Source organism: Myotis myotis, unplaced genomic scaffold, assembly GCF_014108235.1.
Source record: "Myotis myotis isolate mMyoMyo1 unplaced genomic scaffold, mMyoMyo1.p scaffold_m19_p_7, whole genome shotgun sequence".
Taxonomy (NCBI): domain Eukaryota; kingdom Metazoa; phylum Chordata; class Mammalia; order Chiroptera; family Vespertilionidae; genus Myotis; species Myotis myotis.
The window spans coordinates 71342025-71358254 of NW_023416379.1; the positions used below are offsets into that span (position 1 = coordinate 71342025).

The 16230-nt window shown below is 43.2% G+C and overlaps 1 pseudogene; it reads right to left on the reverse strand.

Moving 5' to 3' along the window:
* Positions 1-7074: 7074 nt before the first annotated feature.
* On the reverse strand, positions 7075-8144 carry LOC118660525 (annotated as a pseudogene).
* Positions 8145-16230: the final 8086 nt, after the last annotated feature.

Here is a 16230-nt window from a genome sequence, read left to right on the forward strand (position 1 = left end):
GCCGCCGGCGTGAACCGGTTGATGAATGGCGAGGCGCCCCTGGGCGCGGGAGGGAAGGAGGGAGGGGGCCGTAGTAGGACTCCGGGGGGTGGGCCAGCTCGGGGGCGGGGAGGGATGGGAGCCGGCGCAGCTTCCGATCTCTGGATCGGGCGGGTGGTGGTGGTGGGGGATCGCGCCGCCAACCCTGGTTCCTGCGAAAACCACCGAGGGCAGCACACGTTGCACGGAAGGCATGAAGTTTGCCTCCAACTTCGAATGCAGTCCCTTTAGGGCTGGGACCGAGTCTCAGTGCCGACCCTGCCGGCTTCGACCCTAAGTCATCACCGCAGTCATCGTTGCCAGCGGTGCACCTTGGCCTCCGATCTCCGTCATCGCATCATCGTTATGTCGCATGACCGCTGTACCCGATGACTCAACACCTCGAACGCCACGGCCCCAGGCTCCGACCAGGGGAATCCTGGCCGCCGGGGGCACTTGGCAGCGGAAGTGTCGCCTCGCCACCCCATGCGATGCTAGCCAGGGAGGGTAGCTCGTGATGCAGATAAAACCCTCTGCTCGCTCTGGTCTTTTTGGGGGTCGCGTCTCCTGCGCTTCGGATGCTGGCAACGGCCATTGGCTCTACTGTGGCATTTCGAAACCACACGCATCCGTTGTGCTAGGAAGCATTTTAACAATAAGAATGCTTCGTTTTGTCAAGGCCTGATGTGATTCTCTTGCGTCAGAGCTAAAGCTCTCCTTTGTGTTCGTGTTCAGTCCTGTTGTCCCACTGTCCTCATCATTTAGGGCCTTGAGAAGGAGAGCCTTATCACCAGTGTCCTGTGCCACACAAGGGCAACTCTGTCATCTGCAATCTGAAAACCCTCTTCTCCTCTGCTTTCTGGAAGGAGTAAACAGGACTTTTACCTGTTTTGAAGAACTCAGTTTTCCACTAACACTGAGGCCTTTTGTTTGCTGTTTTCAGATTGGAGAGGTTTTTACGGGATCAAATTGTGTCTTCGGTGTACTGCAGCCTCTTAAGATTTATTAGCACTTATATTTAGAGAGTGTGGTTGCATCGTTATTCAACTTTTTAAATAAACATATGCTCTACAAAGTACTTTCAAAAAAAGAATTGGGTTAGGTTTTTACAGGAACAAAAGTCTGCTTATCTTCATTTTAAAGAAATTACTTGCCGATGAATCCATCTAAGTCAAAGAAAGCTAAAGAGTTTGAGAAATATATGTCCCTTCGTAATGAAATTATAAAAGGAGTAAACATTTTAAAATATTATGTCCTAAAAAATATAGGAGGATTCAAAAGAGATCCTGGGGTGTTAGGCGCCTTCCTAAGTAGGTCAGAGAACAAAATGACAGATTTTATTTTATAAAATTTAAAACTTCTATATGGCAAAAGACTTTTGGCAAAGTTAAAATATTAATTTCACCCAGGAGAAAATATAGGCAATGTATCATGAGCAGAATTAACATCATAATAAAGAATTAACATCATTTATAGCAGTGTAGTTAGAAAACACATATTGTCAGCTACTTTCACTACAAAAGTTGGTCCACACAGTGATGATAATTGCAATATGAAACTTTTTCATATAATGACTTTTCAAAAAAGGAATTTGGTTGGTGATAACAAGATATAAGTTTAGCAAATGGTAAGCATAACCAAATTAGTATTAGACAGTTTCCTTGTAGAACTTGTGATGCAGGTTGTGAGCCTTGGGATCCACAGACGCTATAATTACCACAGCAGTGCTGACATGAAGTAGCCAGCCAGTTTCACTCCAGCTCTAAAAGCTGGGCTCAAACTCCTAAGTAGACTCATCAGCCTCTGGGGGTCAGACTCTCAGATGAGGTACCCCTTGTTGTACTTTGAAAAAGATGAAAAACTAGAGAAAGCTACTGAGAGAAAGGATACACTTTAAACAAGGAATGAACATGGTCTTGCTGACCAGCTCACTAAATTCTCTCAGTAAGTAATCATGGGCCTGTCACTCCGGCAGCTGCCATTGTGGTTCACTGTTGTAACTAAGGGTGTCTGCTTTAATCAGCCCAATAGTTTAAGCTTCTGATTTTTAAAAAAAATTTTTTTTTCTTTATTGATTAAGGTATTACATGTGTCCTTACCCCCCAATTGCCGCCCCCACCCCGCCTCCTCACTCATGCCCTCACCTCCCTGGTGTCTGTGTCCATTAGTTAGGCTTACTATATGCATGCATATAAGTCCTTTGGTTGATCTCTCCCCCTAAGCTTCTGATTCTTAGAGACCAGTAGTTCATCCCAACATTAGTCAGGAGACTCATGTAGTTGCCAGATGCAAAGCACTGTAGATTTGTACTTGAAGCATCAGCATCCATATTTATTAACAGAGGATCTCCAGATTGAGCCAGTAGGCTTGCAAATAGTGGTCCACACCTCTGAAAGAAAACATCTTTGAAAGCCAATGCTGCAGAAGAAACCCTTCGATGGATGCCTTCTCCCACTAAACAAGATGCCCAGTTGTAAGTTACATCTCAGCAAAACGCTATCCTTGAGTTCACATGGTAGGCAAGACTTTTCATCCGACTATTCAAAATGCAAAAGCCCACAGTTGAGAGATACAGAAGACTGTTAAAAGCATTATAAGGAAGATCTGTATAGAAGACGAAACACTGTGGAAGACAACAAATCAGCATATTCTGGTGGTGAAGAGAAATCCTTACAAGGACAGCAGATCTAATAAATGTTGAATGATTCGTTATACCACACATAGCAAAGGAATGGAGGATTTCATTCCTTTCACTAGCAGTGGTCAGCAAACTGCGGCTCGCGAGCCACATGCGGCTCTTTGGCCCCTTGAGTGTGGCTCTTCCACAAAATACCGACTTCTGCTCATGGGCTGTGAAGTTTCAATCGCACTGTAAGTGCGCACCCGCACGTGGTATTTTGTGGAAGAGCCACACTCAAGGGGCCAAAGAGCGGCATGTGGCTTGCGAGCCGCAGTTTGCCGACCACGGGACTAGGGCTATGAGCAGTCAGTTGGGGCCATGAGGAAGTATTTTAAGAGATATTTCTTATTCTTTCTCTGCCATTCCCTAATCTCAAAGTCATTTAAAGAACTTCTTTGGTTTTAACTTCTAAACATTCAATGATGACTCTAAAATAAGCTTTTCTCGCCCTAGCGAGAGTGGCTGAGTGGATAGAGCGTCGGTTGGCCTGCATACTGAAGGGTCTCAGGTTCGATTCTGGTCAAGGGCACATACCCAGGTTGCAGGCTTGTTCCATAGTAGGGGGCATGCAGGAGGCAGCCAATCAATGATTCTCTCTCATCATTGATATTTCTATCTTTCCCTCTCCCTTCCTCTCTGAAATCGATAAAAATATATTTAAAAAAATAAAATAAAATAAGCTTTTCTCCTGAGTTCCAGATAAATATATTTTATGGAAAAAACTCCAACTACCTCATACTCAACATGGCTAAAACTGACCAATAATCTCCCTCCCCTCATGAGGCCTGTTCATCTTACTGTTGTCCTGATACCAGTGACTGGCGCCTCTGCTCCTCAGATACCCCAGCCAGAAACCTAGCAGTCATGCTAGGCTCTTCTTTTCTTCTATCTGACTGCCACTAATCTACGTTGAGTCTATCTACTAAATCTCTAAGAAATTGTCCTCTTTCTACTCTTTACTGTCGGAGTCTTTCTTACTCCATTTGTTCCCTGCCTCCTTCCCTCCCTTTCTTAATTCCTTCAACAATATTTACTAAGTTGTGCTGAAATATCTTGATTGTATTACTTTTAGTCTCCTTTTCAACTAATCCATCCTGTATTTTAAAAAAGTCAGTGTCTTTAAAAAAATACAAATCTGATTTGGTCATTTATCTACTAAATATCCTCCAATGGGCCACCGTTAACTTTTAGAGAAAGTCCAAACCCTGGCAAGACATTTCAGACCCTCCAAATTATGCCTTTGCCTCGGGAGCCTTACCCTCTACTCCACTGTTAACTCTTCTAGTTTTTGAAACCAGTTGTGATTTCCAAAATATATGCCAATCTTTCTCACATCTCCATGGTTTACAATTCCTTTTACCTGGGAAATTCTCTTTCTACTTCCCCTAAAACCATACATTAATTCTCTTATGAAGTTTTCCTGATCTCTCCAGTAACCTGTTCCCTGTGCTTCCATGGTATCGCCTTTTATATAACTGTATTGCAGCATTCACTGCATTTGAATAATCATTTTGTCAACTCCGCTTGTCTCCCTTATACTCCATAAAGCTTTGCAAGGCAGAGGCTACGTCCTTTTATTTTTTTAAATTAAAATAAAATACATTTTATTGATTTTTTACAGAGAGTAAGGGAGAAGGATAGAGAGTTAGAAACAATGATAAGAGAGAAACATTGATCAGCTGCCTCCTGCACAACCCCTACATGCCCTTGACCAGAATTGAACCTGGGACCCTTCAGTCTGCAGGCCGATGCTCTATCCACTGAGCCAAACTGGTTAGGACGAGGCTACGTCCTTTTAATTTCCCTGTGCCTAACAGTGCTTGGTATGTGGTAGGTATCTAATGAACAATCAGTGTATTTTGTGCTAATATTCTTCCATGCTTGAATTAAGGATCTCTGGAGGATAGTGCTGGTATTTGGTAGACAGAAACCCTGAGAAATTGGATCTGGAAGCAGACAGTGAGATTAGTAGGTGAAATCAAGAAAGTGATTAAGATAACAGGCTGGCTTATCTTGGATAGTATCACCTGAGAGGACAGATTGTTTATTTAGTTAGTTTGCTATGTTTGAAAATTTCTCTGTGGGACTTTTAATAATTCATATTTTCATTATTGTGTTAGAATAATCCCCTCCCTCCTCCTTGAAGTGAATAACAAGACAAAAGAATGGACAAATAGTATCAGTGATGCAGGAATAAATTATTGATCTAGTACAGATTCACCCAAAGTGATAGTGAAAAGCTGATCTCTTTGGCAGAGACTTTCACAGAGAATTCTAGACTTTACTTCACCTCCGCTATCATCCTCCCTTTTGTACACTATAAGCAGACAGAAACCACACTCTGAGAAAAACTTAACATGGCAAACCTAAAGCAAGTTTACTGTAATATTGTTAAATTGTTATATTGAATGAGTGTAAGTAGACTTTTAGGTTTGCAAAAATGTAAGCTTGAAGACTGGACTAACTTTTTGGAAATTTAAGGAAAATATTACATTTGTCTTTTAGGTGTACCAAAGAAATGCTAAATAATATTAAAGTTTAATTGAGGAGCATGGCATGTGATCTGTGGACTGGTGGGTAATCTCTAAATACATTGCTGACAGATCAGTGGTAGTGATAGTCATTTAAGAACAGATTTTACAATATTTGTAATAATTTTTCTTCAATTACATCTGGCTATTTTTTAAAATATATTTTTACTGATTTCAGTGGAAGGAAGAGGGAGAGAGAAATAAAAGCATCAATGATGAGAGAGAATCATTGACTGGCTGCCTCCTGCACGCCTCTGACTGGGAACCAGGCTTGCAACCTGCCCTGACCAGGAATCAAACCATGATAGGTCTTAATGCAGCATGGCAACTATCTGTGGTAGGTGCATCCTAGCACCTGAAACCACGCACAAAGCTTTTTTTATATTCTGGAAATCATTACAAATGGCCCTTAAAAGTGTTAAAAAGAAACAGGCTAAAAATGGAGTTACTTATGCTAAGCTTCACCAATACTTAATACTTATCCTGGCTCTGATCAGCAGCTCAGTGGTTAGAGCATTGGCCTTCGAACTGAAAGGTCTCAAGTTTGATTCTGGTCAGGGCATGTACCTGTGTTGCAGGTTTCCTGCCCCAGTTGGGATGTGTGCGGGAGGCAACTGATAGATGTGGCTCTCTCACATCAATGTTTCTCTCTCCTTTTTTCCCTCTCTCCTCTCCCTTCCACTCTCTCTAAAATCAATAGAAGAAATACCCTCTAGTAACAAATTGAAACTATTTTTTTCTTTTTTTTTTACAAATTGAAACAATTTGTTGTTTGATTTTTTAAATCCTCACCAGAGGATATTTTTTCCATTGATTTTTAGAGAGAGTGAGTGGAAGAGAGGGAAGACAGAAACATTGATGCCAGAGAAACACATCGATTGGTTGCCTCCTGCATGCGCCCTGACCTGGGAGGAGCCTGCAACCAAGGTATGTGCCCTTGACTGGAATCGAATCTGGGGCCCTTCAGTCCAAAGGCCGACGGTCTATCCACTGAGACAGACCGACTAGGGTTCAAATTGAAACTTTTTAATGAAAAAAGAAATCTATAATACTTTCAACAATAAAGATAAATTAAAAAAATGAAAAAAAAATCATGTACACAGTTCTAAAAAATCAAATATTACAGATACATTTAGAAATACCCCCACCTCCATTTGTACCCAGGCCTCACTCCACCAAGAGAACCACTGTCAACAGTTTCTAAAGCCCGAGAAGCTTGACTTTAAGGTCCTTTAACACATAGCTGGAATGGTGAACTCACCCTCTTTCTAGCTGTTCTCTTGGGTTAAGTCTGGCTCTCTCCGAAGAAAAGTTCCAACTGGATGACCCAAGCCTCTCTCGACTCCTTTTATACTCTGAGGGGTGGGTAAATTTTTAAAATTGATCAGATTATCTCCTTTTGGCCACACCTCTCTGTTAATACCAAATCAGGAATGGGCCCCCAACACTCTTGGTTTTAAGTCTATTATACAGATTCAAAAGCAAACACTGGGGGTTCTATGTGTGATTCCTATTTCCCAGTTTAATCTATTTTCCCCCTTTGTTCCCCCCCATATAAAAAAGGACCCCAAAATCAAGGTAAGGAAGGGGAGAACAAGGGGCATACTCCTTGGTGTAAGGAAACAGGAAGGCTGGAGAAGGGTAATCCCCAAAGGAGGGGAGGGAGGGGAATGTCATTAAGGCAGCCAGCAAGATAATCCTTGTAAAAAGTTGGAGGAAGTGTCTCCACAGCCTCAGGTAAAAAGACACAGAGCGCTTCCTGGTGGGGGGCTCTGCGCTCTAGTGTTCAAAGGAAGGTAAATGACAGCATCTCTTCTCTTGGTGCTGCTGCAGCTACTCCACTGCTCACTCTGGGCTACCTTCTTCCTTTTGTAGATAGGAGTGCTTGTGTGGGTTAAACGTTGGCATCTCCAGCAGCAGCTGTGCTCCAGACTTCTCCATCTCCGGTATCCCTGCACTGGGCAGGGCCCTCTGGGTGTGTGTGTGGGGGGTAGGGGTGGGGGAGGCTCCTGGGGTAGAGACACATCTCGGGGCCAATCTTCCTCTGGAGGCAGCCCAATCAGGTCAAAGATTTTGCCCAATTGGTCAGCTTCAGAGTTTCCGCAGAAGAGAGGCTTTCGATGAAACATCTCTGCAATGATACAGCCAACGCTCCACAAGTCCCCAGGAGTTGCGTATGGAGACTGCAGAAGAACTTCTGGAGCACGTACCAGGTGTAACCACCACAGGTGTAAGTGCCATCTGGTAGCTGTAGATTCTGGCCAGGCAAAGTCAGCCAGCGTGACTGTCCCACTGCTTGTCACCAGAATATTCTCTGGCTTCAGGTCTCGGTGAACAATGCAATTGGCATGAAGAAAATCCAGGCCTCTTAGAACCTGGCGCATCAGATCCTTGGTGGTCTCCACTGGCAAGCCTGGTGGGGGTGCCTTGTCCGTAGGTCTTGGTCCACATGCTCAAACACCAGGGCCACTTTGCTCGCCGGGTCAGTTCGGGCGGTGGCACAGACATCCATCAGCCGGACCACATCGGGATGCTCAAAAGCCTCCAGCCGCCGCAGTAAGGCCACCTCACGAACTGTGCTGATGGGAAGGCCCCCTACGGCACCTCCTCCACTGGGGACTCTCACGCTCTTGAGGGCCGCAAAGTGGCCACTGTGTGGATCACGGGCCTGGTACACCGTCCCTTAGGCACCAACACCAATCTCAGCCACGGGCTCATATGGAGGGGTAGCCATTCTCAAATCAGAGAAGACCTTCTCCCCGCGCAGGGAACTGCGGGGGCGGACCGTTATCTGGGCTCAAGAGCCAGTTTCTGCGGCGCCATACACTCCAGCTCTGTCCGGAGCAGCTGGACCGCACGGGCCCGACCGTAGACACAGGCCGAAAGCTAGAGCGGACCCCTCACCCCCACCCTCACCATGTGACCAGCTGCCAAAGAGGCCTAATCTTTTTTTTAAGCTTTCAAATCTAGTCAACATTTTGTCCCTGATAAAAGTAATTAAATCAAGAGTGTGTGAGGGTGGGGTCTGGGAGGGGGTGGGGGGGTAAGAGATCAGCCAAAGGACTTGTATGCATGCATATAAGCATAACCCAAGGACACAGACACTAGGCGGGTGAGGGCATGTGCTGGGGCGTGGGAGTGGCTGGGATGAGGTCAATGGGGGAAAAGGAGATATATGTAATACTTTAAACAATAAAGAATTTTAAAAAAGAATGTGTTTCTATTAATTCAATAGACCTTTCCTGAATTTCTACCAGGTGCCATGGGCTGTGCTGGGTATTGAGAATATGAGGCAGAACAAAACATGGTCTCAGGCTCTCTGTAGCCCACAGGCTGCGATGGAGACAAACAAGGACCCCTGAGAGTCCATGTGTGGAAAAGCAGCACGGGGCCATATTAACACTGCTACTAATAGCAAACGCTCCAAAAGTGCTTAGTGCAGTGGTTCTCAACCTTGCTAATGTGTGACCCTTTAATACAGTTCCTCATGTTGTGGTGACCCCCCGGCCATAAAATTATTTTCGTTGCTACTTCATAACTGTAATTTTGCTACTGTAATGAATTGTAATGTAAATACCTGATATGAAGGATGTATTTTCATTGTTACAAATTGAACATAATTAAAGCATAGTGATTAATCACAAAAACAGCATGTAATTATATTTGTGTTTTCTGATGGTCTTAGGCGACCCCTGTGAAAGGGTCATTCGACCCCCAAAGGGGTCGCGACCCACAGGTTGAGAACCGCTGGCTTAGTGTGTGCCCTGAGAGTGCCACAAGAGGGGAAAGAGTAAGTGCCAAGGGAACACAGAGGGGAATCAACTGAGACTGAGGATTCCAAGAGAGATTTCAGGGGGAGGTTATGACTTCCAGCATGAGCTGTGGAAGGGAAGTGGGTCTAGGAAAATGGGGGAGATGTTCAGACAAAAATAGGGAAAACTTGGTGGGATAAACAAGTCCATGATGATGAATATGTATCCCATGCCAACAAATACAATAAGCATCCCGAGAGAATGGGGTGCATTGGCCCTCGAACCGAAGGCTCCCAGGTTTGATTCTGGTCAAGGGAATGTACCTGAGTTGTTTTCCGGAAGGCTACATCAATGTGCTCTTCCACCAATAGGCACAAATATTCCTGTCTCTTCCGGTAACTCAAACTCTCTACATCTAATTTTATTTGTTTTATTTTTTATTTTAATATTTTTTTATTGATTAAGATATTACATATCCCCATGTTACCCCCTACTCCCCCCCTCCCCCGCTCATGCCCTCACCTGTCCCCCCCCTCCCCCCCCCGTTGTCCGTGTCCATTGGTTAGGCCTATATGCTTGCATATAAGTCCTTTGGTTGATCTTTCCCCCTTACCTCCACCCTCCCCTACCTTCCCTCCAAGGCCCGACAGTCCAATCAATGCCTCTCCATCTCTGGATCAGTTCTTGTTCATCAGTTTATGTTGTTCATTATATTCCACAAATGAGTGAGATCATGTGGTATTTATCCTTCTCTGACTGGCTTATTTCACTTAGCATAATGCTCTCCAGTTCCATCCATGCTGTGGTAAATGGTAAGAGTTCCTTTTTCCTCTTCCTCTTCTTGAAGAATACCTTTCAGCATTTCATATAATGCTGTCTTGGTGGTGATGAACTCCTTTAGCTTTTTCTTATCTGTGAAGCTCTTTATCTGACCTTCTGTTCTGAATGATAGCTTTGCTGGATAAAGTAATCTTGGTTGTAGGTTCTTGGCATTCATCACTTTGAATATTTCTTGCCACTCTCTTCTGGCCTGCATGGTTTCTGTTGAGAAATCAGCTGACAGTCGTATGGGTACTCTCTTGTAGGTAACTGACTGTCTTTCTCTTGCTGCTTTTAAGATTCTCTCTTTGTCTTTTGCCCTTGGCATTTTAATTATGATGTGTCTTGGTGTGGTCCTCTTTGGATTCCTTTTGTTTGGGCTTCTCTGTGCTTCCTGGACTTGTAAGTCTATTTCTTTCACCAGGTAGGGGAAGTTTTCTGTCATTATTTCTTCAAATAGGTTTTCAATATCTTGCCCTCTCTCTTCTTCTGGTACCCCTATAATTCTGATGTTGGTATGCTTGAAGTTGTCCCAGAGGCTCCTTACACTATCTTCATATTTTTGGATTCTTTTTTCTTTTTCGGTTGGGTATTTTTTGTTTCTTTGTATTTCAAATCTTTGACTTGATTCTTGGGATCCTCTTGTCTGCTGTTGGATCTCTGTATATTATTCTTTATTTCAGTCAGTGTATGCTTAATTTCTAGTTGGTCTTTTTTCATATCCTCCAGGGTCTCACTAAATTCATCGGCGGTTTCCATAAAATTCTTGAAAAACCTTATAAACGTGGTTTTGAACTCTATATCCAGTCGTTTGCTTTCCTCCATTTCTGTCATTTGTGACCTGTTTCTTTGTCTCCGCATTTTTTATGCTTCCCTGTGTTGGTAGAGTGGTTTTGTGTGCTAGGTGTCCTGTAGGGCCCAGTGGCTCAGCCTCCCCAATTACCTGAGGTAGACACTCTTGGTGCACCCATTTGTGGGCTTTGTGCACAGTCTTGTTGTAGTTATGCCTTGATTGTAGTAGGATCACTGGGAGGAATTGACCTCCAGGCCAATTGGCTGTGAGAATCAGCTGTGTCTGCAGTGGGAGAATTTCTGTGCTGAAGACACCCTTCTGGGGCAAGACTTGCTTCAGTGGGGCTTTGGTGCTCACTGAGTCTGCCCCCTGAGGGTGTCCCTTATGGATCTGAGGAGTTGTAATCTGGATGGTCCAACTCTGACCACTGGGTACACTGGCTCTTGGATCTAAGGAGGTGCTAATTTAGCCTCTGCCTGAGGTTACCCAGCAGGAGCTATGAAGAGAACTGCAGATTCCTCTTCCTTGTTTGGGGTTTGGAGGTGCCCAGATGAGGCCCAGCTGTGAAGCAATGCAAGCTGCTGTGGGGCCTTGGGCCTTCTCTTGGAAGTTCTGGGTCTGTCTGGCCCAGCTGCAATTTGTTAGGTAATTTTCAGGTTGCAAAGGGCTAGGGCATTCATATGCAAAAGCCTCTGCCGCAGCCTGGGTGGGGCGGGGTCTCAGGGAATCAAAGGGCAGAGCAAGCAGCTATGGCAGATCCTCAGCCCTGCCCTAAGGGGCCCTGAGTCTCAGTGTCCTGGTAATTGCTGCAAGCACCTCTGAGGGAAAGCCACCCTCAAGTTCTGAGTTCCACCCGCTGCCAGATAGTCCAGTTTCTCCCCGTATGAGTCCTGGGTCCCCAGAGACTTCCCGGAACCGGAGTTCAGAGCAGTCGGGAGCTTGTGACTCCCTCCTGATTCAAAAAGACAGCCGTGTCCTCAGGTGCCAGCTCCTTTCTGCGTGCGCGCTCAAGCCTCCGTACCTCTGCACTTTACTTCCGCAGCTCCTCTGGGTCTCAGTGTGCTTTTCTCTTTCCTTCTAATTGTAGAATTTCCACTCAGCCAGCCTTCCTGTAATTCTGGATGATTCTTTTCCTTGTATTTTTGAAGTTGTTGTGGGAGGCAGCAATTTCCAGTGTTTACCTATGCTGCCATCTTGGTTTCTCCTCAAACTCTCTAATAGTTGGCATTACCCAGGTTCTTAATTTTGCCCATCAAATACATAGGTTTTTTTCATAGTATTTTTAAAAGTGTTATTTCATAGTTTTTTTTTTTAAAATAACTTGTATTCCTCTGAATATTAATAAGTTCAGACATGTCTTCGTGTATTTGCTGACTTTTGAATTTCTTCTGAAATGCCAAACTCCTAGTCTTTTTTTAAGTTTAGATTTCTTGTTTCTTGTTGATTTGCAGTAGTTCCTGGCAAACCACGAAGAATAACAATAAAACATGAAGGATAATGATTACCCCAGCACTGAAATTGGGAGAGGAATGAAATCCAGAAAAGATTAACATAGGGGATTTCAAATCATTGTAATGTTTAATATTGTAGGTTAGTGTAATGGGGCAACCCGCGGAGACGACCACCAGGGACTCAGATGAAGATTTAGGAGCCTTTATTAAACTGGCCAGCGACTACAGTTATGGCACCTTGCCGAAGCAAAGGCTGAACTGCAGTGCCGACTATAGGAGTTACAGCGTTTTTATTTGCAAAAACCACAAAGTTAGTTACAAAGCCTTGTTTACACAATTGTTCCCGACACAGTACAGCATCAGTACAGTGACTACCTTCCTATCTATGTGTTCTAGGAACAGAGAGCACAGTGTGCCCCGCCTGGCCGAAGCGCCAGATATGCAGCCCAGCACAGTTAGGTGGTGGGTCAAATATATTTATTGACTTGATCTACATCTCTTTGTGAATCTTTGTACATGCTAGAATGTACTCAGTATTCTAAATCAGAGCTTCTCAAATGTGGTCTCCAGAGCAGTGGCATCAGCAACACCAGAGAATTTGTTTAGAAATGAAAAATGGCCGACAAGCCAGACCTCCAGTCTCAGAAACTCTTCAGGTAGGGCCCAGCAATCTGTGTTCTAAGAAGTCTACTATTGTTGTAGGGAAAAACTAAAGCATAGTTTTGATGCTATCTTAAAAATAAATTATACTCTTGAGACAACCCCCCCCCCCCCCCCCGGCAAACTATTTATTTTTTCCAACCATTTTTAAAATTTTTATTTTTTGCATGTTATTTCTTGGTATCTGCAGAATTTTGTATGTTGGGACAAAAATTTTAATAAGTTATTTATTATTTATAATGCTTAAATACTGGGACATGTATCTACAGCACTAAATGTCTTTCATTGAAAGTAGAATTTCTAATTTCTTTTAACTTTGAATCTCCACATTCACTCTTTATAATCCAATCATTAAATTCTTCAGTCTCAGTTTTTGCATGTCTATTCTTATTTTTTATAGAGAGAGAGTGGAAGGGATGGAGAGAGAAAGAGAGAAACATGGATGTGAGAGAAACACATTGATTGGTTGCCTCTCACCCTCACCCTGACCAGGGCTGGAGATCAAACCTGCAACCGAGGTATGTGCCCTTGACCGGAATGGAATCCCAGACCCTCAGTCCATGGGCCAACATTCTACCCACTGAACCAAAACAGCTAGAGCTCTATTCTTTTTTTTACGAAGAGTGGAAATCCCTCTAACAATGTTTGCTAAGCTTTCAGTGCAATATCTTGAAATCTTGGTGCTGGAGAAATTAGTGGAACAGTCCTGGGTTTCTGTTTCTTTCTCTTTTTGTTTTACTCCTCACCTGAGGATATTTTTAAAAAATATAATTTTATTGATTTTAGAGAAGAAGGGAGATAGAAACATCAATGATGAGAGAGAATAATTGAAAGGCTGCCTCCTGCACACCCTATACACTGGGGATTGAGCCACAACCCTCCTATGTGTCCTGACTGGGAATTGAACCAGCTACCTCCTAGTTTATAGGTCAGTGCTCAACCACTGAGCCATGCTAGCTGGGCTCCATTGACTTTTAGAGAGACTGGGAGGGAGGAAGGCTGGGAGGGAGGGAGAGAGAGAGACATACACACAATGATGTGAGAGAGGCACATAGATTGATTGCCTCCCACACACAACCCAACCAGGGCCAGGATGGAGCCTTCAACTCAGGTATCTGCCCTTGAGGGGGAATGAAACCTGAGATTCTTCTGTGCTCAGACCAACCCTCTAACCACTTAGCAACCAGCTAGGTCGTCTGTCTCTTTCTCTTGATGTCAGATCTCAACTGAAAAATTGGGAAACATGGCCTCTTGAACAATTAGTCATTTCCCTCCCAGTAAACACCCTAGCAGCTAGGGCCTAGCTCATATTCCAAAGAACTTCAATGGCTGAGATAAGTGCTTGGAAATTTGCCTGTACATTTAATGTCAACAAATTTTGACAAGTTTCCCCACTATTTTGCAAAATAATTTTAGATATAACTTATCTTTATATCTGACTAATTTCCATTTGGTTGTACAAGGCTAACTTCAGGTACACTCTGATTAATGCAGGAATTTGTCTGTGACACCATATCCACCTTTTGTTATTTTAAACCTCTGTCTGGGCCTGCCTGTATTCCTATTATAGGACTCCCCCACCCCTCAACCCCACCCCAGCCACTAGAGCAGTGGTTCTCAACCTTGGCTGCACATTAGAATCACCTGGAAATCTTTTTAAAATCCTGATTTCTGGGCCTCATCCTCCGGAAATTCTGTTTCTTTGCTATGGGGTGGGGCCACAACATTAGTAACAAAGAAACAGAATTTCCAGAGAATGAGGCCCAGAAATCAGGATTTTAAAAAGATTCCCAGGTGATTCTAATGTGCAGCCAAGGTTGAGAACCACTGCACTAGAGCCTGGCTCTTTCTCCAGATTCTTGGCTGTTGAGATGTTCTCACTGTGTCTTATGGGTCCTTTCACTCATATTAAAGAGCTTTCACACTTCTTTTAAGAAAGTCTTTCATTGAAAAAGAAGTAAAACAACTGTGGCCGGGTAGCTCCTTTGATTAGCAGTGATTCTCAACCTTCCTAATGCCGTGACCCTTTAATACAGTTCCTCATGTTGTGGTGACCCCCAATTTCATTGTTACAAATTGAACATAATTAAAGCATAGTGATTAATCACAAAAACAAGATGTAATTATATATGTGTTTTCTGATGGTCTTAGGCGACTCCTGTGAAAGGGTGTTTCGACCCCCAAAGGGGTCGCGACCCACAGGTTGAGAACCGCTGCATTAGAGGAGCATCCTGATACGTCAAGGTTCCTTGTTTGATCCCCGAGGACATTTAAGAATCAACCAATCAAAAAAAATTAAAAAAAAAAAATAGAAAGAAAAATACAAAGAATCAACCAATCTCTCTCTCGCTCAAACAATCTCTCTCTTTCTCACTCACCCTCTCTCTCTCTCTCTCAAATCAACAATAATAATAAAAAAGTAAAACAAAATAATTCGAGTCAAGTCATCCTGTTGAAGGAGGCTTAGTTTTGGAGCTCAGCCATTTGGCTCCTTTCTCTGGGGTGAAGAGGGGATCTCCAAGGCCGTGACTCTCCACCTGGAAAGTGTTGAAAATCATATTGAGGTCAACGCCCCATCCCCAGAGCTTCTGTTTTAATTGGTCTGGGGCTGGGATTGCGCACTGGTAGTTTTAAAAACTCCCAGGTGTTACTAATATGGTTCTCCACCTTTATCATGCATTAGAATCACCTGTAGGTCTTTGTTAAAACAGGATTATCGGGCTCCACCCCAGAGTTTCTGGTTCTTTAAGTCTGGGACTGGGTCTGATAATTTGCATTTCTAACAATTCCCAGGGGATGCTGATGCTGGCCCAGGATCACATTTTGAGAACCATTGCTCCAGTGAAAACTTGAAAACCACTGTGTTAGGTAACTTTTGTCCTCCCCAGAAAATACTGCCACCCTCCCTTTTAAAAATAATTTTTAAAATTTAGAACAATTAAGAACATTATTTTCCTTAATTCATTCCACTTTATCAGTCCATAAAAGCTCTTCTCATTTTAGTGTTTTTTTAAAAAAACTTTTCACCATTATTCTCAATCCCTACTTCCATTTCCTCCCTTCTTCCCCCACCAAAGGCACTCCCTAACTTATTTGATATGAGATCTTTTAAAATTAGGTGGAAATACAATTTAAAAATATTCCACTTGAAGTAGTGACATCAATCCTGAGAGAGACTTTGCTCAGAGGAGAATTTGTAATCTGGAGCACTTTGGGGGAGAACTTCAAGTTACTAAAGGACCCTATACTACTATGCCTATTCAATACTTTATACCCCCAGACCTTACATTTATTATTATTATTTTAAAAGAAATAATACGCAAATAATATAATGAATAATAATTAAGGTGTTTTTTTCCTGTAGTGATACTTATTTTCTATAGAGTAGGAAATTTCTTTAGAGCATTTATTATCCTGAGGATAAAACACATGTTATAGCAGGAAAACACTGTAATTCATTTAAAACTGGATAAAACAATGCAGATTTGTTTCCCATGGGGTTCTTGGCTCAGATGGTTTCTAATCT